Source organism: Hordeum vulgare, chromosome 5H, assembly GCF_904849725.1.
Source record: "Hordeum vulgare subsp. vulgare chromosome 5H, MorexV3_pseudomolecules_assembly, whole genome shotgun sequence".
In the NCBI taxonomy this organism is placed as follows: domain Eukaryota; kingdom Viridiplantae; phylum Streptophyta; class Magnoliopsida; order Poales; family Poaceae; genus Hordeum; species Hordeum vulgare.
The window spans coordinates 497,237,962-497,261,804 of NC_058522.1; the positions used below are offsets into that span (position 1 = coordinate 497,237,962).

At 48.8% G+C, this 23,843-nt stretch overlaps 2 non-coding genes and 1 pseudogene across 2 annotated transcripts; 2 read left to right on the forward strand and 1 right to left on the reverse strand.

The window, feature by feature from the left end:
• Nucleotides 1-239: 239 nt before the first annotated feature.
• LOC123400473 lies at nt 240-342 on the reverse strand. Its single transcript, XR_006610736.1, has one exon. It is a non-coding gene; the product is annotated as a U6 spliceosomal RNA (small nuclear RNA).
• A 5,093-nt stretch (nt 343-5,435) lies between these two features.
• On the forward strand, nt 5,436-5,509 carry TRNAN-GUU. The gene has a single exon. It is a non-coding gene; the product is annotated as a tRNA-Asn (tRNA).
• An 8,514-nt stretch (nt 5,510-14,023) lies between these two features.
• On the forward strand, nt 14,024-18,635 carry LOC123397028 (annotated as a pseudogene).
• The last annotated feature ends 5,208 nt before the right edge of the window (nt 18,636-23,843 follow it).

A 23,843-nucleotide genomic window follows, 5' to 3' on the forward strand; every position in this document is an offset into this window, starting at 1 on the left:
ATATTATGGAACAAATGGAAGGACATAAAAGGCCTGGCTGCCTGGGTGTATATCTGCAAGATAGCAGGGACCATCACGCAAACAAAAATGTAAAGTCTGGACACCGAGGACTTGATAAGAAGACAGGGGACTGGTGGAAGGAAGGACCTGCCTGCAGAGAAAAGGAAGTCCCAGTGGGAGAAGATGAAGGGACGGGGGGCTGTCCGCAAGAAAGCAGGGACCAGCGCGAGAAATCTCGAAAAAATTTGGACCATTTCTCGATTTGTGCGTGTCATCCTTGCGCAGGGGCCATGCTAATCTTCTCTGTATCGTTCCAATTTTATCGGATGTCCCCGAAGGGACGATGAGGATGGAAGCGCGGAGCTTATAAACCGGTCTTGGTTTTTGTCGCTAGGCGAGGTGGTACTAAACTCTCTGCATTCAGCAAGCACCAGAAGCGCGGGACGCCACCGAGCGGCCAGTGGGCTGTATCCTCGTGCAGGCTGGGTCTTCATCAGCCGGCCAGTGGGCTGTAACCAACGGCAACGACGATGTAGTATCAGAAATGCAGAATAGCTGCAGCGTCCTTGTACCGTCGCACGTGCGTGATTGTATTTTGGTACTACCATAGCAGTAGGCAGTAGCTTTGCTAGGCTGGGCGCGGAGGCTGACGGGCATTGATTCGCCGGCAAGGTGCAGGTACCATGCCATACGTGATACGTGTGTATGTATGGATAAGTTGCATCTGTATGTCTCCGTCTCCTTGGCACTACTGCAGCGCTGTCTTTCCTGAAAACGGCAGTGAGCGGTTAGCATTTGCTTGTTATAGCATCTTCAACAGACGCGTGAAAAGGGGCATGCGCACGGTAAACCGTCATTTTAGCACGCGGGGGACGGAATGACGCGCTTCACGGTAACCGGTTGCGCGCGCGCGAAAAGGCGGCAGCTCGCGTGTCATTTTTGCCGCGCCGATTCGCGCGCGCCTATAAAAGCGCAGCTCTGCCGCTCCCTCACGCCACCAACGCTCCACTCTCTCTCTCCCTCTGCATCTCGCGCCACCGCCGCTCCAGCGCCCCGCCCCCGACGCGCCACCATGCCGCCGCGCCGCCGTTCTGCGTCCGGCTACCGCGGCGTCCGCGAGCGCCTCAACGGCGGGTTCTACGCCGAGATACGCTCCGGCGATCTCCGGCTTAGCCTCGGCACGTACGGCACGGCGCACGAGGCCGCCCGCGCGTTCGACGCGGCGGCGTGGCGCCTAGGCAGGCCGCGTCGCCAAATGAACTTTCAGGACTTCTACACGCTCCAGCAGGCGTTAGACGTCGCCCCGCCGCCTCGTGTAAACTCCGCACAAGACCGTGCAGAGCACACTGCGTGGCAGCGCCGCCTCCTCGTCGCCCAGGAGGACGAGCGGGTCATGGCGGAGTGGCGCCGGCGCCACCCGGAGGATGTCGCCTACGAGCAAGGTTATTGGGCAAGGCGCCGCGAGGAGGACACGCGCCGGCGCCGCGAGGAGCGGTTGGACAGGCGTCGGCGGAAGGCATTGGCGAGTGCGCAGGCCGACCTCGTCAATGCAGGCGGGAGCTCCTTCTTCATTGAAGAAGACGAGCGTTGGTTCGACATCTGGCTGTCAACCTCTGACGACACCAACGACAATGATGATGGTGCAGATGATTGGAGCGACTGGGATTAGTTTTTATGTTTTCGAACTATCTAGCACCGAATTATCTATCTATGTTTTCGAACTACCTATCAAGTTGCAATCTATGTAAAATAACTTTGTATGCTTTTTATTTGAATGCAATCTATTTAAAAAATGGTTTGCGCGCGCAGCATTTTTGGGCACTGCTGGAGCGGCGCGTGCGCTGCATTATAGCGTGGCTGCTGGAGCATGCGCCTAACCCCGCGCTAAAGCAGCCGAAGCGCGCGCGGCAAACGCATTTTTTGGACGCGGCGCGAAGCGCGGTTGTTGGAGATGCTCTTAGCAACCGTCGCCAGCTTCAAACCCCTGAAAGCTGTAGCGCCGTCGATTCCGCCTTCGCGGACACGCGGTGCACGATCCATGACAGAAACCTGACGGATTGATTATTCCACCGTGACTCACTGACTAAGGCCAACTCCACTGGGCGATCCCAAAATAACGTCCGGTTTGATCGGATTTTGTCCGTTTAGGGTGGCAATGGATTCGTCCATGTCCGCTTCTGTCCGTTGGGTCGTACGTGCGTCCATCGTGCGGCCGCATCTCAAATCATGATCGTGTTGGACGTGATTAAAGAAATAGCAAAACTTAAATAAAAAGTAAATAAACGCAGTTAAAAAACCTTAAAACATAGCATTAAGGGTCACGGCCACAAAATGGCCCAGTTTCACCGTCGTTGACATAATTAACATAAAAAACGTCCGTCGATGCCATGGCCGTCGCCGTCTTCAGTGGCCGCCGGTGTCGTCGTCGTCGCTGACGAGGTCGACGTAGGCCGGCGGCGTCCAGAGGTGGGCCGACGGTCCGTGGTGCGCGGGGGGCGGCCTGGAAGCTGGCAGGTGACTACAACACCTCCTCCCGTGGCGAGGCGTCCCGCTCTGGTGACCGCGGCGGCGTGGGGGCACCAGTTCACGTCCCCCACTGCGTGCGCCATCTCCGGCTCGTGCACGACCAGCTCCACTACTAGCCCACCAGATCCGGAGGGAACGCGGCCACCGGGGCGTCCTCCATCACCTCCTACTCCTCCATCAGCTCAGGGATGGCGACGTCGCCGGCCGCAGAGAGGGCCATCTCGTCCTCTAGGCCCGGCCATTGGCCTTCATCATGCGTGATCATGGAGTCCTCCATGACACGCTGCATGAGTCGGGCCTCCTCCTGCACTGTCATGCGAGGAGGTGGAGGTGGTGAAGGAGACGGGGAAGGCGGCGGCGGCGGCGTGAGGTCACGCACCTGTGTACGCCCGCGCACCTCCCGTGCCCGCCGCGGCGCCAACACTGTGCCGGCGAAGTACGAGGCGCGCCGTACGTCGTGCTCGTCCCTGAGCCACGTGTCCCAGAGGGTGGAGTCGGCGGTGTACCTGTCGTCATAGTACAGGTCGTCGGGGAGGAGGCGTCGTGCACGGCCGCTCGTCGACACCGGCGGGTTCAGGACCTGGTCGGCAGAGAGGTGCCAGTTGTTGGGGAGGTGGACGTCGCTTCACGGGACCGGCGTCCTCGTCTCCCAGTAGCGCCGGCATACCTCAGCGCTGAGGTACTGCCGGTCGCGCTGGCCGATGGGCCTAGGGCCGATGGTGAAGGGAGCAGGCGCGGAGGCCCGACGCGGTGGCGATGCGGCCTCCTCTTTCATGGAGCCGCGACGGTGTCCCGACGAGGAGCCAGCCTCGCGGTCGTGCTTCCCCTTGCGACCGTAGTTCCAGAACCCCATGGCGCGAGGCGGCACACCGGCGAGTTCGAGGCTAGGGTTTGGGTGTCGGGTTTCGAGGAGGCCGCGGGGTGTAGTGGGAAGTGTGGACGACGACCGGTCCCTGGCTTCCCCATTTAAGAAGGACCGCGACCGTTCCCTGGGCGGATGATAGGCCGGCCCGGCCGCTCGTGCGCATTGATGTGGGCGGTGGGAGGTAGGTGGCCGCCTGCCATGCGGCCCCGACGCGGACGAGCGCGCGTCCGTTTGCTGTCCGCCGCGACACAAACCCCGCGCAAGTTTGCGCTCGAAATGGGTCGCCCCGGACACAAAACGGACAAGATGGATCCGGGGCGTCTCGCGCTGGGCCGACCGGTTTGTCTCTTTTACCCTAAACGGACGGGGTAGGACAGGATGGGGTCGTGCGGTGGAGTTGACCTAATGTTGTGCGTAGGTGACATACACACGCGGAGCCAAAGCGAGAGACAGGGGCGGCGGCACGACGACAAAGCATCGAAAATCCCCGTCCCATTTGCGGTCCAAAGTCCGACCCAAAGACTGCAGGTTGTGGCCACGAGAGGAAGGAAAAGAAACTCCGGCAGAGACCCTTTCTGTTTACCTGAGCTCCGGCAGAAATCTTAGCCTGGAAGCGGCGCCCCCCCCCCCACCCCACATTTCTTCGTCGGGCGGTACACGGCAACGAACGGATTTGTGAGTCAGTCAGTCATGGGTCATCCCTACCGGACGGTCTCCTACCTAGTGGTTAGTCGTACATCGTAGCGCACTGTCTGTCCGCCCTTTTTTATGGAAAAAATCTATTTCAAACCCTGAATTTAGAAAGGTTTAATGAAATGAATCCCAAAGTGGTACCTTGAACTATGCAATTTTAATCTAAATCGAACTCTATGATTGTTGGCAAATCCGGATTACAAAGCATGTCAGGATTGTTTCTTTCAGACAACCGGTCGGCGCTGGTTGAGCTTTTGGATTGGGGAGGGAGTGTTTAGGCTCGTCTAGTTCGCAGATTACTTCGAGCCCAACAATCTAGTTCGCTGGTTCTTTTTTTGTTTTTTTGTTTCTATTTATATTTTTATAGTTATATTTTTTGATGTGTATTTCTCCTTATTTTAAAAAAATGACCGCGTTTTCAAAAACTGTTTGTCTATTTAAAAAAATGTTCAACATTTTCAGTATAATGTCACAATTTGAAAAAACTTTCATGTTTCTGAAAAATGTTCAAAATTTATGTATCATACATCTTTCCTTATATGAATCTATTCATTTGATATCCAGCTACTGACAGATAGATTTAACCTAAATGTTCTGACCAGTGCCTCATATTGCTACCACTATTTTTCCTTTCTTTAGTATTTTAGCACAACTTTGTTCCCTAGACGATATTCTACTTTTGCTTAATATTTTGTATGCGACTCACTATCGGACTGTAGTACATATTTTCAAATATGAGTGTATAGCATGAAGTTGACACTTGTTCAGTTGTGGGCTTCAAACAAAAAGTGATGCTTCTTTTTGCAGGTTATTTATTTGACATACATGACAAATACTCGCTCAAATTGGACCTTCAATTATTTGCTGGTCCGAGGTCAACTGATGCATCTTCATGGGTCTTGATTTCTTCAGTGTCAATCTAAAACGTTCAATTTACAACTGCTTCCTTTGCTTTTGTTTCCTCATGAACGAGAATGGACAACTTGATTGTTTCTCATATGCTATGATGAGCATATATTAGAATTGGAATTGGTATTATAAGTTGCATGTTGTATGAGATGCTCTAGTTTGTTATTTCGTATTGTAACTTATCATGTATCTTCTTGACCCATACAAAACAGTGAGCATCCAAAGGTTTTCTATTACAAATGTTTAACAAAAGTAAAAGGTTTGTCTGGTGGGCGTATTATGTCTTGTCTCCAAGTTCATGGATTGACATCAATATTTAGAAAACTGATACCTTTTGCAATCACTTGAGGTGGAATTCACCATGAAATAGACCATGTAGTTTTTATATGTTACAGCTTCTGTCAGTGTATTATATAAATTTAAATACTTTTTGTGCCAAATAGCTGGAATAGCTCAGTTGGCCAGAGCGTGTGGCTGTTAACCACAAGGTTGGAGGTTCAAGCCCTCCTTCTAGCGACTTTTGACTTTTTTTTTACTTTTCGTGCATGTATGATATAAAGGGAAATCTAAATGTATTTTTTTAGTATCATGTATTTGTGCTATACAATCTAATTATAGTTGTTAGATTCTTCCTACACTCTAATTATAGTTCAAGCCCTCCTACTAGCGACTTTTTTTTTTCACTTTTCGTGCATGTATGATACAAAGGGAAATCTAAATGTATTTTTTTAGTATCATCTATTTGTGCTATACACTCTAATTATAGTTGTTAGATTCTTCCTACACATAGCTATTTATCTCATCATTCCTCGTATGCCCCCCCCCCCCCCAACATATTCTCTGCACCGGTCATGTGATGTTCTTATTTCAACATAAACTTGGGTAACCTATTTATTTTGTATGAACAAAACAACATGCAGGACTGTCTGTATAATGATTAATGGCCATAATTAAGTATGTTGTTTTGAAGACCTCCTTCTAGCGACTTTTGACTTTTTTTTTACTTTTCGTGCATGTATGATATAAAGGGAAATCTAAATGTATTTTTTTAGTATCATGTATTTGTGCTATACAATCTAATTATAGTTGTTAGATTCTTCCTACACTCTAATTATAGTTCAAGCCCTCCTACTAGCGACTTTTTTTTTTCACTTTTCGTGCATGTATGATACAAAGGGAAATCTAAATGTATTTTTTTAGTATCATCTATTTGTGCTATACACTCTAATTATAGTTGTTAGATTCTTCCTACACATAGCTATTTATCTCATCATTCCTCGTATGCCCCCCCCCCCCCCAACATATTCTCTGCACCGGTCATGTGATGTTCTTATTTCAACATAAACTTGGGTAACCTATTTATTTTGTATGAACAAAACAACATGCAGGACTGTCTGTATAATGATTAATGGCCATAATTAAGTATGTTGTTTTGAAGACCTCCTTCTAGCGACTTTTGACTTTTTTTTTACTTTTCGTGCATGTATGATATAAAGGGAAATCTAAATGTATTTTTTTAGTATCATGTATTTGTGCTATACAATCTAATTATAGTTGTTAGATTCTTCCTACACTCTAATTATAGTTCAAGCCCTCCTACTAGCGACTTTTTTTTTCACTTTTCGTGCATGTATGATACAAAGGGAAATCTAAATGTATTTTTTTAGTATCATCTATTTGTGCTATACACTCTAATTATAGTTGTTAGATTCTTCCTACACATAGCTATTTATCTCATCATTCCTCGTATGCCCCCCCCCCCCCCCCCAACATATTCTCTGCACCGGTCATGTGATGTTCTTATTTCAACATAAACTTGGGTACCCTATTTATTTTGTATGAACAAAACAACATGCAGGACTGCCTGTATAATGATTAATGGCCATAATTAAGTATGTTGTTTTGAAGACCTGGGAGATTTTAGTACATATTAAACATTCGAACTGCTTGTTTTAATTTGCGATGATAATAATAAGCTATTTGTTGAAATTTGGAGGTGGGCTTTAGGCCCATTAGAGAATTTCAAAAAAATCTCCAAGGGCCCATGTAGGTGGTGGCATGACAAGGTGGTGGGAGTTTAGTCCCACCCCGCTAGTGGAGGAGAGTTTGGACCCCTTATAGACCCCTTTATAAGGGTCTCTCTTCCACATGCTATTGGAGAGTGAGAAGAGAAGGTGCCCTTGCGCACTCCTCCTCCGCCGCCCGCCTCGCCACGCCTCGTCACGACGCGTCGCGGGTTATGCCTCACGCGTTCGTTCCTTGACTGCTGCTGCCGCCGGCGACTTCGTCCCGTTTACCTTACCGCGTACACGGTCGACGGGAGAGCAGGCCTCCGAAACCTCGCCTCTCCGGTTCCTGTACGGGAGAGGGGTGCTCGCCTCCGTCCGTCTGCTTCGTCGGCAGAGGATACTGCTGCTACGGCCAACTGGCCGATTGGAGGGTATGACTCGTTTATCCTCATGTTCGTATTTATCCTAGCAGTACTACTTGTCTGCATAGATGTATCTACTATATGCGTAGTATGTGCTAGGTTAGCTCAAGATCAGTATATCATTAGTCTAGTCAATGCCATGCTAGTTATTATCTCGTGGATTAATATAATCGGAAAATTGCCTATTTACTCAACAATCCAAAAACCTAATGTCTATAGGAATTTTTCGAGTAATGGTTTTGCTGCTGCATTGAAACCGGATAAGTTTACCGGTACTTTTTTCAAGCGTTGGCAAACGAGAACCACCTTATGGCTCACAGCTATGAACGTGTTCTGGGTAGCCGGTGTCACTCCTACGGAAACTATCACTCCTGAACAGGAGAAGATGTTTAAGGAGGCCACCGTCCTATTCCTTGGAGCAGTCATTAGCGTGATCGGAGATAAGCTGGTTGATGCATATTTACATATGCATGTTGCCAAGGACTTGTGGGAGGCGCTCGAATCTAAATTCGGGGCCACCGATGCTGGGAGTGAGATGTATGTTATGGAGCAGTTCCACGATTACAAGATGGTTGACAACCGTTCTGTATTGGAACAAGCTCATGAGATAATATGCATAGCTAAGGAACTTGAGGTTCTTAAGTGCAATTTGCCGGGCAAGTTTGTCGCGGGCTGTATAATTGCTAAGCTCCCTAATTCCTGGAGGAACTTTGCTACTACTCTGAAACATCAGAGGCGTGAGTTCTCAGTAGAGGACATCATTGGCCATCTGAGTGTTGAGCAGAACTCGAGAGCAAAGGACTCCAATGGAAAAGCGGTGGAAAGCTCTTCTGCTGCCAATATGGTACATCAGAGGAACTTCAATTCTCACAAGCCCAAGGGAAAGAATTCTGTCCAACAGAATACCGACTTCAAGAAGAAGGGAAAGAAGCCCTTCAAGAAGAATAAGAAGGGAGATGGCTGCTATACTTGTGGTTCAGAGGAACATTGGGCGAACAAATGCCCAAACAAGTACAAGAAGCCGGCGCAGGACTCCAAGTCTGCCAACATGATTGTGGGCAACAATGAAAGTGGTGCATCTGGGTACGGTAATTTACTTACTGTATTTATAGTTTGTCAGTCCACCGATTGGTGGGTGGACATGGGTGCAAATATTCATGTGTGTGCTGACTTATCATTGTTCTCTTCTTATCAGGCCACCGGTCGCGGGTCCGTATTGATGGGGAATGGCGCGAGTGCTTCTGTTCTTGGTGTTGGCACGATCGATCTGAAGTTTACTTCGGGAAGGGTCGTGCGGCTGAAGAACGTGCAGCATGTCCCCGCCATCAAGAAGAATCTCGTTAGTGGCTCCCTTCTGTGTAGAGAAGGGTTTAAGTTGGTATTCTAGTCTAATAAAGTAGTAGTTACGAAATATGGGCTTTTCGTTGGAAAAGGTTATGAATGCGGAGGTCTGTTCCGCCTTTCTCTTGCAGATTTTTGTAATAAAGTCGTGAACAATATTCATTCGAGTGTTAATGAATCTGAGGTTTGGCATTCACGTCTTTGTCACATAAGTTTCGGTGTTATGTCGCGGCTAGCAAAACTGAATTTAATCCCAACTTTCACTTTAGCCAAAGGTTCTAAGTGCCATTCGTGTGTGCAAGCAAAGCAACCTCGCAAGCCTCACAAGGCTGCAGAGGAGAGACACTTGGCACCATTAGAACTCATACATTCTGATCTTTGTGAGATGAATGGTGTGTTGACTAAAGGTGGAAAGAAATACTTCATGACAGTGATAGATGATTCCACTAGATTTTGCTATGTGTATCTGTTAAATACTAAAGATGAGGCTCTACACTACTTTAAAATCTATAAGGCAGAAGTTGAGAATCAACTTGAAAAGAAAATTAAACGAGTCCGGTCTGATCGTGGTGGAGAGTACTTCTCAAACGAATTTGATTCATTTTGCGCGGAACACGACATTATTCATGAGAGGACGCCTCCCTATTCACCCCAGTCAAACGGGGTTGCCGAGCGGAAAAACCGTACTCTAACTGATTTGGTTAACGCCATGTTAGATACATCGGGTTTATCCAAGGCATGGTGGGGGGAGGCTATATTGACCGCGTGTCATGTCCTGAATAAAGTTCCTACAAAAGATAATGAGGTCACTCCCTACGAGGAGTGGTCGAAGAGAAGGACGACGCTCTCGTACTTACGTACTTGGGGCTGCTTGACGAAAGTCAATGTACCGATCCCCAAGAAGCGTAAGCTTGGACCAAAGACTGTGGACTGCGTTAATTTGGGATACGCTAAGAATAGCGTAGGCTATAGATTTCTAGTAGTGAAATCTGAGGTACCTGACGTGAAGGTCGGTACAATAATGGAGTCGAGGGATGCTACATTCTTTGAGGATATATTTTCCATGAGAGATATGCAAAGCACTTCTAGACAGGAATCTGAGATAACTCCTGAGCCTGCCATTCCTATGGAATACTATGAACAAACACATGATGAAAATCCTGAGGAGGATGACGAGGAAGCCCATGGTAGGGGCAAGAGACAAAGGACTGCAAAGACCTTTGGTGATGATTTCTTCGTATACCTCGTGGATGATAATCCCACTTCTATTTCAGAAGCGTATGCTTCTCCAGATGCTGATTACTGGAAAGCTGCGGTCCGTAGCGAGATGGATTCCATCATGGCTAATAGGACATGGGAAATCACTGATCGTCCCTATGGTTGCAAACCATTGGGATGCAAGTGGGTGTTCAAAAAGAAGCTTAGGCCCGATGGTACGATTGAAAAGTACAAGGCTAGGCTTGTGGCCAAGGGCTATGCCCAGAAAGAGGAAGAAGATTTCTTTGATACCTATTCACCTGTGGCTAGACTGACCACCATTCGAGTACTACTCTCATTGGCGGCCTCTCATGGTCTTCTCGTTCATCAAATGGACGTTAAGACAACTTTCCTGAATGGAGAGTTAAATGAGGAAATCTATATGCAACAGCCAGATGGCTTTGTGATAGAAGGTCAGGAAGGAAAGGTGTGTAAGTTGCTGAAATCTTTATATGGTCTGAGACAAGCACCTAAGCAATGGCATGAGAAGTTTAATGCAACTCTGACATCTGTTGGCTTCGTTGTTAATGAAGCTGATAAATGTGTATACTATCACCATGGTGGGGGCGAAGGAGTTATATTGTGCTTGTATGTTGATGACATACTGATATTTGGAACCAACCTCAAAGTAATCGAGGAGGTTAAGTCTTTTCTGTCTCAAAACTTTGAGATGAAGGACCTTGGGGTGGCTGATGTTATCTTGAACATCAAGCTGTTGAGAGATGATGAGGGTGGGATTACACTTCTGCAATCCCACTATGTTGATAAGATTTTGAGTCGCTTTGGATATTCAGACTGCAAAAATTGTCAAACACCATATGATCCTAGTGTGCTTATTCGAAAGTTTAAAGGCACAACTATAGATCAATTGAGATTCTCTCAAATTATCGGTTCACTTATGTACCTAGCTAGCAAAACGAGGCCTGACATCGCGTTTGCTGTGAGCAAACTTAGCCGGTTTGTAGCAAACCCGGGCGATGTTCATTGGCGTGCTGTTGAAAGAATTATGCGCTACTTGAAGGGTACTGTCAACCACGGGTTCACTATACGGGATTCCCATCGGTACTTGAAGGGTATAGTGATGCGAATTGGATCTGTGATGCTGATGAGATGAAGGCCACTACTTGGTATATGTTTACTCTTGGGGGTGGTGCTGTTTCCTGGAAGTCTTGCAAGCAAACGATCTTAACAAGATCGACAATGGAAGCAGAATTAACAGCATTAGACACATCTGGTGTCGAAGCAGAATTTCTTCGAGATCTTTTGATGGACTTACCTGTGGTTGAGAAGCCGGTTCCGGCTATCCTTATGAACTGCGATAATCAGACGGTTATTGTTAAAGTGAAGAGTTCAAAGGACAATATGAAGTCCAACAAACATATAAGAATGAGACTGAAGTCTGTCAGACGTTTGAGAAACTCCGGAGTGATAGCGTTGGATTATATCCAAACGGCTAAGAATCTGGCAGATCCCTTTACTAAAGGGCTATCACGTGTTGTGATAGATAGTGCATCGAGGGAGATGGGTATGAGATCCACATGAGTTGCCATGGTAGTAACCCAACCTATATGATCGGAGATCCCGTGAAGTAGGACCTGGGAAAACAAGCCAGTGGTGAACTGAGGAGAGTAACTTTACTAACCCACTCCGTTGGAGATGCAATACTCTCGGATACTGTATGGTAGGATGACTACTGTCTTAATGTGTTCTAAAGCTTATATGTAAGCAAGATGCTGTCCTACAGAGCGATCTTTGGAGGAACACACCTATATGAGCTTGACTGTTGGTCACAATCTATGAGGTTTGGGTGATCTCTAGTAAACTCATGAATAGGCCAGGAGTGTGACTAATATGCTCCACCCGAGGGGTCACCTTCGGCAATCTAGTACTAGTAAGACTTGTGGTGAAGCTCCTTTACGCCAAACTGACAATTCAAGGCATAGTCCATTGTTCAGTTGTAAAGGGGTGTAGCTACTTGTTCTAGGTGAAGCTCAACCTTAACAGGTCTTCACTGAAATGCTGGTATATTAAAACAGTGATTGGAACGAGGGAACACGATGTGCCCTTGAGATCTGGTGGGGGATTGTTGAAATTTTGAGGTGGGCTTTAGGCCCATTAGAGAATTTCAGAAAAATCTCCAAGGGCCCATGTAGGTGGTGGCATGACAAGGTGGTGGGAGTTTAGTCCCACCCCGCTAGTGGAGGAGAGTTTGGACCCCTTTATAAGGGTCTCTCTTCCACATGCTATTGGAGAGTGAGAAGAGAAGGTGCCCTCGCGCACTCCTCCTCCGCCGCCCGCCTCGCCACGCCTCGTCGCGCCGCGCCGCGCCGCGCCGCGCCGCGCCGCGGGTTGCGGGAATGAGCCGAGCCGAGCTCATACCTACGCGCTTATTTTTGCCGGTCAGGAACGGAGAATACGTAACGGACAAGGCACGATCCGAGACGTCGGATCATGGCTGTTACCGACTTGGACGTGGGTTCAGCCCACGTCTCTCCACCCAGCCGCCTTCATAAGCACGCGATCGCCTACCCTAGCCGTCACGAGAATCAGATCACATCTGCCTCACGCGTTCGTTCCTTGACTGCTGCTGCCGCCGGCGACTCCGTCCCGTTTACCGCGTACACGGTCGACGGGAGAGCAGGCCTCTGAAACCTCGCCTCTCCGGTTCCTGTACGGGAGAGGGGCGATTAGGTTTTTGGGGAGCGATCACGCGACTGCTCGCCTCCGTCCGTCTGCTTCGTCTACGTCCGCGTCGCCCTCGTCATCGCCATGTCTTCACCAAGCGAAGCTGACCGTCTCCGCGAGGAAGCCGAGAAGAAGACGGCAGAGGATACTGCCGCCGCCGCCGCTGCCGCTACGGCCAACTGGCCGATTGTAGGGTATGACTCGTTTATCCTCATGTTCGTATTTATCCTAGCAGTACTACTTGTCTGCATAGATGTATCTACTATATGCGTAGTATGTGCTAGGTTAGCTCAAGATCAGTATATCATTAGTCTAGTCAATGCCATGCTAGTTATTATCTCGTGGATTAATATACTTGGAAAATTGCCTATTACTCAACACTATTGGTATGCTATCTCCCCCTCACATGTGGCTCCCTCGGGCCTAAACGTGGACCGAAAGTGGACTGCAATTTAATTGCGTCAGCCGAGTCTTGAATTAAAGACCTCTTGGCTCTAATACCATGTAGAAGTGCATGCTCTAGCCAATGCAACCAAAAGACCGATCTGATGGAAGACACTAGGTAATGCATTTATACATCAATACTCAGACCCTTCTGTACGGAATTTCTGGATCTAATTAAAACAAACTTTACATCTAAGGAATTTCTGGATCTAATTAAAACAAACTTTACAGTCTAGTTAGTCCAATGCTTATTATGTTCCGCCTGTGTATATGCAAAATATATTTAGTTATATTTCTGGTTGAACAGAAGGGCTAGGTGACAGTAACTACAGTGTCAAGATGCTTGCATTGTCTTTAACTTACTTTACATGTTGCAATACTAGTTACTTGATTCCATCACTCATGTTTTTAGATATTATGGAATAATGGCTATATCAGATTGTAATCCCTCTACAGTCGTATTTGTCCAAAAGAATTCTTGAGTTGACAATCATTGTCTACGTCCCGTGTGATTTAGTGTTGTCGAAGAAATCATTAAGAATAGATGATTTTGTGTATGTTGCTTCCAAAAGTGGAAGCACCACTTTTTCCAGGTGCGTTGTTGCCATGCATCATAAAAATGACAGGTATGTGAGGATAAACAATGGTAGGATGTAACATGCAGTTTGTGCTCAAACTTTTCAGTTTCTTTTCGAAACGGAACAGTTGTGCCAAAATTTGATCAATAAGCTAGTCTATTCAACAAACGGTGGGATGGTTTGCATTTTTGTGAGAATTTCAAGTCTACCTTTCTATTTCTACCGCATTTTGCTTTTAGTATAAATAAATAGATAGATAGATGATGTGGCCTGGCCGGCTGCATTGCGTAAGACATGGGTTTAGTAACAAATATGGAACTTTGTGTTATCATTATTTTCAATTTTTCACATGGTATTCATGAAATTTAAATATATCATTGGAACAATCAATTAACATTGTGTTTACCTCATGTCAGGCATCAAGGTCAAGATCATATTCTGTTGAAATACGTTCAAAGGATTCTGACGATATTGTGATTGGTGATGTTAAGAGTCGCTCAAGAACTCATTGCGTTGGACATTGCTATTCATGCAAGACATGAAAAGAAAATGAGACCTTATCAGTTGTCAGGTTTTCACTTTCTGGTTAGGAATATAGTCTCCGACAAACCAGGGAGTTCCATTCTAGCTCATGCCCCTGGTTCAGGGAAAACATTTATGATGATTAGTTTCATTCAAAGCTTCCTGGCAAAGTATCCCTCTCGAAGGCCTCTCGTTGTACTTTCTAAAGGCATATTAGGTACATGCAAAGTTGTCAGAATAGTGACTCAAGTATTAGAATCTTACGATCTTACGATCCAAAATAGCCACTCCGATTCTACGATTTTGCTCATAGAATCTAGGTTTCTACAATCCTGATATTTAAGATTCTATGATTCACGATCCTAACAACGGAGCTCCGATCCGATTCAGAATCGCGATTCTGACAACTTTGGGTACATGGAAAAGGGAATTTCAACGGTGGCAAGTGGAGGATGTTGGAGCAGCCCGAGGAAGAAGAAGAAACACGTATGCACAAGAGGTAGAAGAAGATCATACACAGACTTGGGCACACACACAACTTATGCCATTTTCTGTATTTCCTCTCCCACAATTCACAAGATGCAATACATGGCTTATATAGCCAGACTCACACGGCTAAAACACAGCCACTAACCCACTAACATGCACACGACGGCTAAACTCACGCAACGGCCACACGGCTCGTTTTCTTCCATAAATACAGCTAGCTACTAACAAACTCTTGACCACTAATATCTCTGCATGCAGGTCACATCTTAACTGCATGGACCAATTAACTGGTCATTAAATACCTGACTAATCCTAACAACACGTGCATGCATACTTAACTGATGGCTGCCGATCCACTCGCTGCACTACACACACTTTATCTCTGTGTTGTGCTCTCTGTCGATCCAGCCGCTGCCACGACTCCACCCATACGACTAGCTAGGACTTTGTCGACTACTACGACTAATGTCATGCAAACACAAATAGAATAATGACGAATTTTTTTTAGAAAAGGAGGATGTACCCCGGGCCTCTGCATCTCGACGATGCATGCAACTATTTTATTAATTATTCCCCAAAAACTTACAAAGCAATACATCAGTAAGCCTGAAGCCAGCATCTTGGCAACATATGCCTCTACTCCTATCCCCATGATGAAGGTGTGCCGAATGTCCGAGCCTAATACCAAACAGACATCGCACCAAACCCTAACATCTAAAGCCGGATGCCCCAGCCCAGCCACATACCGTGATTGGGTCCAAACCGGTCCGGCGCACAGGCCGTCGCCGCCGTCTTCCACCAACCCATCTTCAGAGCTGGTACTGATGCAGCGACCTTGCCAGGCCTGCCGTTGATGCCACCACGGTGCCAGACAGCTCCACCATCCTGCACGTATTCATCCACACGCGGCCGTCGGCGAAACTCCGCAGCACCATTCCGCCGGGATCCGCCATCGGCCTTGCGGTGAATGTAACACCGCTCTTCCTCTTGTCCCCTCCAGCCAGCACTTGCTACAGAACGATGCCCCCAGCAGGGAAAACGACACCGAAAGCGTTGCCATGGTCCGGTCCAGTAGACCCAGATCTAGGGTTTCCCCCGGAACATCCCGATCAAGTTGACGTGACCTGCAACGACGATGCGTCGAGAAGGGAACGACGTCCGAGATGCCGCCATCGTCCGCCAAGACCGCAGTCAGGCACGATTTTCACCGGAAGCCACGTCGTCCCGATCTCGTGGCTGGCTGGAACCGCGCGGAGCCTCGCCATGAAGACGTACGCCGCCATCGGTGCTTCGGCAGAGATCTTTCATCCCCTCACCGGTCCCCCAGGCGTCGTCGGTCAGCGCATGGCCACCCCACGGCGGATCCACCGATCGGGGCGTTGGATCCGCAGCCACCACCGCCACCATCTCCACACAGATCAGCCAACCCCGCCGGAAGGGGCACTGCCACCACCGCCGTCCTTCAGGGCCGTCGCTCCGCCGGACATGGAGCTTCGGCCACCGCCACATCGCATAGGGTCGCCGCCCTTGGACTCCCACGTGAGGTGCCCCTGCCGCCTCAGATGGGATCCCGCAGCAACCACCCGCCCCGCCACCGCGGCCCACGCTGGAGGCAGCGGCGGCAGGAGGAGGCACGAGGGGCGGCCTGTGGCGCTAGGGTTCAGGGTGTAACAACATGGTTAAGTCTAACAGAGGACATAGCACTGTATGATTTGTATTCCGACAAGGGTGACAGAGTAGATCAGTTGGAAATCCCTAACGCTTGTGGCAAGCCAATAGGTATACTCAGTTCTCTTGGATCATTAACAGTGATGAGGATGGCACCGTTGCAGCTCCATGCCGGGACATGTTGCTTATGTTCGCTAACCTACGTAGTGGACGAGAGCCATACAACTAGGAATGAGTCGACTAATGTGCTAGAATCACTACGTGGAGTACATACTCGTAAGTCCTACCGGCACATTTCTGATTTCTCCAGAATCACACCGCGGAAGTGTTCAACATCTTGAGCCTTGTACGCCCAAAGTTTCACAAGATAGTATCATCTCGTCCTGTTGTTGACTGTATAATGACTAATGTGTCAAGTATCAATATCAGGTATTCGGGTCGCAGGATTCCAAAAGGGGTCACCGATAAATTCACCAAGTCAGTCGAAGAGACCTTGCTGCACCCCCGCAAAAAAAGGAGACCCTGCTGCAATGTGATAACTTCACGCGACAAGCACATGTCATTAGAAGTCTGAGAGAACTAAGAAAATATGTGCTTCACTACTACAAGGGTGATATCTTGGATAAACTACCTGGCCAGGTAGACTTCTGTGTTTTCTTGAAACTCAATCCTCTTGAAGCTCAGTCCCAATCAGAAAGAAATCGTTCATAAGTTATAAGTCTTTGAGAAGTTGAAAAAACGAGCAGTAGGAACTGCCCTGTACATTCATCCATGTCTATCAGAAATGTCAGAAGTTGATGCTGAAGATAGGGCTTCCAGCTTGACAGATGTAACTGTTGATAGTCTGGTCCAGTCTATCAACGTGGCCGATGGTGTGAAGGCCAGGTTTTTTACCGATATCCTGGAACTTACGAACTCTGCAGGAGAGAATGCCCTTGCTTTTAGTTGGTACATATACCTCCGATGCAATTTTTGGAGAGGCTATTGGTTAAGACAAGGGGCTGGCAAGTAGGATGGGAGATCTTTGTGATCCGTGGTGACAATAAATCTACTTCAGAAGATAGAGAACTGACAATGGATCAGTTTAACAACTCTGTTGATGCAAAAGTCTGTTTGGATCTATCAAGGCATGTGGGGTGGGCACCTCCCTGGTGGGCGCATCAAGAGTCGTCATTCTAGGCGTTCAAGCCTGGGCAGCAGAAGAAAGTGTTTGTGTACAGGCTCGTAGCAGCTGATTCTCCGGAGAACACCCATGAAACTGCAATACTGCATTAATAAAGGAGGTGATACCAAAGCTATGGTCTGAATGGAGCGAGCAGCACTGCACGTCGGAGGACTTCCAGCTGAACAAAGTCGATATCAACGACTGCGGGGATGAGCTGTTGGACAACAGGACGATACGCCCGGACATCAAGGCTTTGTATGCAAGACAAGATGAAGGCAGGCTAGCTATTGTAGATACACCATGTACATATGGCTTGTCGATCGTTCGAGATCGTCATTGCTCTCAAGTAAGGCTTCTCTAGAACTAAAACTCTAAAAGGAGGAAAATACTTGACCTGGTACATCTTTACATATACCTTTTATTGTTTCTTATGGGCATTCTCTTCCTTCAGATGCATCAAACACTCCACATGTTAAAAGTCTCCCATTCGATTTTCAAAAAAAACAAAAAAAGTCTCCCATCCAACTGTACTAAACAGGAACTTCCACGTATCCTTTTATGCATATGATTCTGTTGCTATTTTATGTTGATTCTATTTGTCATTTTGTTTATAATTGGACTATATTTTATGTTTATGTTCTTACCAATCTATGTCTCCATCTTTTGTTTTGTGTTTTTGTTTTCGCCATTTAGTGCTTCAGCTCCTCGAGTCTTGCTTCTCTAGATATATTTCGCCCTTTTACCGGGTTCTGTGAAGGCTCGTCAAACACGATATAATAGTAGACCACTTCTTCTTCGGTACAACCCCTAAACATAAGGACGGCTGAGATTAAATGATATCCCTTCGTAACACAGGGCAGGATGGTCTCCCCCCCCCCCGTTCCGACGTACGTGCGTCAGCCCGACGGGCGCCAGCGGACGGACAAACGACGTACAGGAGCCCTGGAATACGCGTCGTATCCGCGTCCACCCGGCGTGACGTGGCGTCTTCACATCGGCCTGACCGCGGTCGCGCCGGATTCGGATCAGTCAATCCGTCGGTTCCCGAGGCCGCGCCATTAATCGCGCGCTGCGTCCCAGTTCGTCGTGTCGGTTCCTGAAGCCGCCGCCATTAACCACCGCGTCCGCGCCCCGTCGCCAGTTCGTCGTGTAGGTTCCCCAAGCCCCCACCATTAATCGCCGCGTCAGCGCCCCGTCGCCAGTTCGTCGCGCCGGTTCCTGAAGCCGCCGATGGCCCGTTGGTTCGCCGACTCCCGAGGCAACGCCATTAATGGCGGCCGCGTCGTCAGAGCCCCGTCGCATCGGTTTCTGACGCCGTCGCCGCTGGCCCGCTGGTTCGACGGCTCCCGAGGCGACGCACATTCACTCTGGGGGAGTAACACCGGCCAACTACCCCGTCGCCTCCCCTTCCGTCGTTGCTCTATATATAGCCGGCGTCGCGCGACACGTCGACACACCCGTCGCTCTCTCCTCCTCTCCCCTGCTCTCAGTCGTCCCGCTGCTCCTCCCGACGTTCTCTTCCCCTCTCCCCTGCTCTCTGTCGTCCCGCCGCTCCTCCCGACGATGGCTCACTTCGCCGGCGGCAGCAGCTCCGGCGCCGGTGGCGCGCCGGAGAGCAACTGGCCCCTCAGCCTCGACAAGCCGCTGACGGAGGAGCTCCACAGCTACGCCCTCCTCGTCCCGCCGGGGTGCCGCCTCGCGAAACCGTGGAGGGGTAGCAAGGACGGCTACCCAACACTGGACGACCCCGTGACGCCGGAGCAGCTCCGGATCCATCCCGACGGCCGTCACAACATCCGCGGCCGCCATGCTTTTTGGGACGGAAAAAGCTACTACAACATCATCAATCGGCACTGGCAGGCGGCGGGCAACGCCGGCGGCATCCAGCGCCGCTGTCGGGCGACAATCCACCACCCACCGCCGGTGGCCCCGCCAGAGTACGAAGTGCCGCCGGAACAGTTCGTCCTCCGCGAGGACGGCGACCCTGATACGTCTCCGTCGTATCTACTTTTCCGAACTCTTTTGCCCTTGTTTTGGACTCTAATTTGCATCATTTGAATGGAACTAACCTGGACTGACGCTGTTTTCAGGAGAATTGTCATGGTGTTGTTTTTGTGCAGAAATAAAAGTTCTCGGAATGTCCTGAAAATTTACGGAGAATTTTTCTGGAATTAATGAAAAATACTTGCGCAAAGATCCACCGGAGGAGGTGTGCCAGTGGGCCACAAGCCCACAGGCCGCGGCCACCCCCCTGGCCGCGCTGTGAGGGCTTGTGGGGCCCACATGGCACCGCCGCCCCCAAACTCAGCTCTATATCTTCCGTGTCGCCCGGAAAAAAATCAGAGAGAAGGATTCATCGCGTTTTACGATACGGAGGCACCACCTCCTCCTGTTCTTCATCTGGAGGGCAGATCTGTAGTCCGTTCCAGGCTCCGGAGAGGGGAAATCGTCGCCATCGTCATCATCAACCTTCCTCCATCGCCAATTCCATGATGCTCTTCATCGTTCGTGAGTATCTCATCGTAGGCTTGCTGGACGGTGATGAGTTGGATGAGATCTATCATGTAATCGAGTTAGTTTTGACGGGGATTGATCCCTAGTATCCACTATGTTCTGAGATTGATGTTGCTACTACTTTGCCATGCTTAATGCTTGTCACTAGGGCCCGAGTGCCATGATTTCAGATCTGAACCTATTATGTTGTCGCCAATATATGTGTGTTTTGGATCCTATCTTGCAAGTTGTAGTCACCTACTATGTGTTATGACCCGGCAACCCCGGAGTGACAATAGCCGGAACCACTCGCGGAGATGACCATAATATGAGGAGTTCATGTATTCACCAAGTGTTAATGCATTGGTCTGGTTCTTTATTAAAAGGAGAACCTTAATATCCCGTAGTTTCCAATAGGACCCCGCTGCCACGGGAGGGATGGACAATAGATATCACGCAAGTTCTTTTTCCTAAGCACGTATGACTACATACGGAATACATGCCTACATTAGATTGACGAACGGGAGCTAGTTACATATATCTCCGTGTTATAGCTGTTACATGATGAATCACATCCGTCATACTCATCCATCACCGATCCACTGCCTACGAGTCTTTTACTGCTGGTCCTTGCTACGTTACTCTGTCGCTACTACTGTGTTGGGGAACATCGCATGGGAAACAAAAATTTTCCTACGCGCACGAAGACCTATCATGGTGATGTCCATCTATGAGAGGGGATGAGTGATCTACGTACCCTTGTAGATCGTACAGCAGAAGCGTTAGTGAACGCGGTTGATGTAGTGGAACGTCCTCACGTCCCTCGATCCGCCCCGCGAACAATCTCGCGATCAGTCCCACGATCTAGTACCGAACGGACGGCACCCCCGCGTTCAGCACACGTACAGATTGACGATGATCTCGGCCTTCTTGATCCAGCAAGAGAGACGGAGAGGTAGAAGAGTTCTCCGGCAGCGTGACGGCGCTCCGGAGGTTGGTGATGACCTTGTCTCAGCAGGGCTCCGCCCGAGCTCCGCAGAAACGCGATCTAGAGGAAAAACCGTGGAGGTATGTGGTCGGGCTGCCGTGGAAAAGTCGTCTCAAATCAGCCCCAAAACCTCCGTATATATAGGTGGGAGGGAGGGGACCTTGCCTTGGGGCTCAAGGAGCCCCAAGGGGGTCGGCCAAGTCCAAGGGGGAGGACTCCCCCCCCAAACCGAGTTGGACTTGGTTTGGTGGGTGGGAGTCCTTCCCTTCCTTCCCACCTCCCTTTTTTTCCTTTCTCTTTGATTTTTATCTCTATGGCGCATAGGACCCTTTTGGGCTGTCCCACCAGCCCACTAAGGGCTGGTGCGCCACCCTTATGGCCTATGGGCTTCCCCGGGGTGGGTTGCCCCCCCGGTGAACTCCCGGAACCCATTCGTCATTCCCGGTACATTCCCGGTAACTCCGAAAACCTTCCGGTAATCAAATGAGGTCATCCTATATATCAATCTTCGTTTCCGGACCATTCCGGAAACCCTCGTGACGTCCGTGATCTCAACCGGGACTCCGAACAACATTCGGTAACCAACCATATAACTCAAATACGCATAAAACAACGTCGAACCTTAAGTGTGCAGACCCTGCGGGTTCGAGAACTATGTAGACATGACCCGAGAGACTCCTCGGTCAATATCCAATAGCGGGACCTGGATGTCCATATCGGATCCTACATATTCTACAAAGATCTTATCGTTTGAACCTCAGTGCCAAGGATTCATATAATCTCGTATGTCATTCCCTTTGTCCTTCGGTATGTTACTTGCCCGAGATTCGATCGTCAGTATCCGTATACCTATTTCAATCTCGTTTACCGGCAAGTCTCTTTACTCGTTCCGTAATACAAGATCCCGCAACTTACACTAAGTTACATTGCTTGCAAGGCTTGTGTGTGATGTTGTATTACCGAGTGGGCCCCGAGATACCTCTCCGTTACACGGAGTGACAAATCCCAGTCTTCATCCATACTAACTCAACTAACACCTTCGGAGATACCTGTAGAGCATCTTTATAGTCACCCAGTTACGTTGCGACGTTTGATACACACAAAGCATTCCTCCGGTGTCAGTGAGTTATATGATCTCATGGTCATAGGAATAAATACTTTGATACGCAGAAAACAGTAGCAACAAAATGACACGATCAACATGCTACGTCTATTAGTTTGGGTCTAGTCCATCACGTGATTCTCCTAATGATGTGATCCAGTTATCAAGCAACAACACCTTGTTCATAATCAGAAGACACCGACTATCTTTGATCAACTGGCTAGCCAACTAGAGGCTTGCTAGGGACGGTGTTTTGTCTATGTATCCACACATGTAAATGAGTCTTCATTCAATTCAATTATAGCATGCATAATAAACGATTATCTTGATACAGGAATTATAATAATAACTATATTTATTATTGCCTCTGGGGCATAATTCCAACAGTCTCCCACTTGCACTAGAGTCAATAATCTAGCCCTCACATCACCATGTGAATTACATTGTAATAAATCTAACACCCATACAGTTCTGGTGTTGATCATGCTTTGGCCGTGGAAGAGGTTTAGTCAGCGGGTCTGCTACATTCAGATCCGTGTGCACTTTGCATATATTCACGTCCTCTCCCTCGACATAGTCGCGGATGAGGTTGAAGCGTCGTTTGATGTGTCTGGTCTTCTTGTGAAACCGCGGTTCCTTTGCTAAGGCAATGGCACCCGTGTTGTCACAGAACAAGGTTATTGGATTCAGTGCGCTTGGCACCACTCCAAGATGCGTCATGAACTGCTTCATCCAGACACCCTCCTTAGCCGCCTCCGAGGCAGCCATGTACTCCGCTTCACATGTAGAATCTGCTACGACGCTTTGCTTGGAACTGCACCAGCTTACTGCACCCCCATTAAGAATAAATACGTATCCGGTTTGCGACTTAGAGTCGTCCGGATCTGTGTCAAAGCTTGCATCGACGTAACCTTTTACGGCGAGCTCTTCGTCACCTCCATACACGAGAAACATCTCCTTAGTCCTTTTTGTTGGGGAACGTCGCAAGGGAAACAAAAATTTTCCTACGCGCACGAAGACCTATCATGGTGATGTCCATCTACGAGAGGGGATGAGTGATCCACGTACCCTTGTAGATCGTACAGCAGAAGCGTTAGTGAACGCGGTTGATGTAGTGGAACGTCCTCACGTCCCTCGATCCGCCCCGCGAACAATCCCGCGATCAGTCCCACGATCCAGTACCGAACGGACGGCACCTCCGCGTTCAGCACACGTACAACTCGACGATGATCTCGGCCTTCTTGATCCAGCAAGAGAGACGGAGAGGTAGAAGAGTTCTCCGGCAGCGTGACGGCGCTCCGGAGGTTGGTGATGATCTTGTCTCAGCAGGGCTCCGCCCGAGCTCCGCAGAAACGCGATCTAGAGGAAAAACTATGGAGGTATGTGGTCGGGCAGCCGTGAGAAAGTCGTCTCAAATCAGCCCTAAAACCTCCGTATATATAGGTGGGAGGGAGGGGAGGAGGCAGCCTCAAAACCTAAAGGTTTGGCCGAAATTGGAGGTGGAGGAGTCCTACTCCAATCCTACTTGGAGTAGGATTCCACCTTCCCACTTGGAAACTCTTTCCACCTTGTGTTTTTTCCTTCTCAAACCTTATGGGCCTTAGTGGGAACTTATTCCAGCCCACTAGGGGCTGGTTTATCTCTTCCCATAGCCCATGAGACCCCTTGGGGCGTGACACCCCTCCCG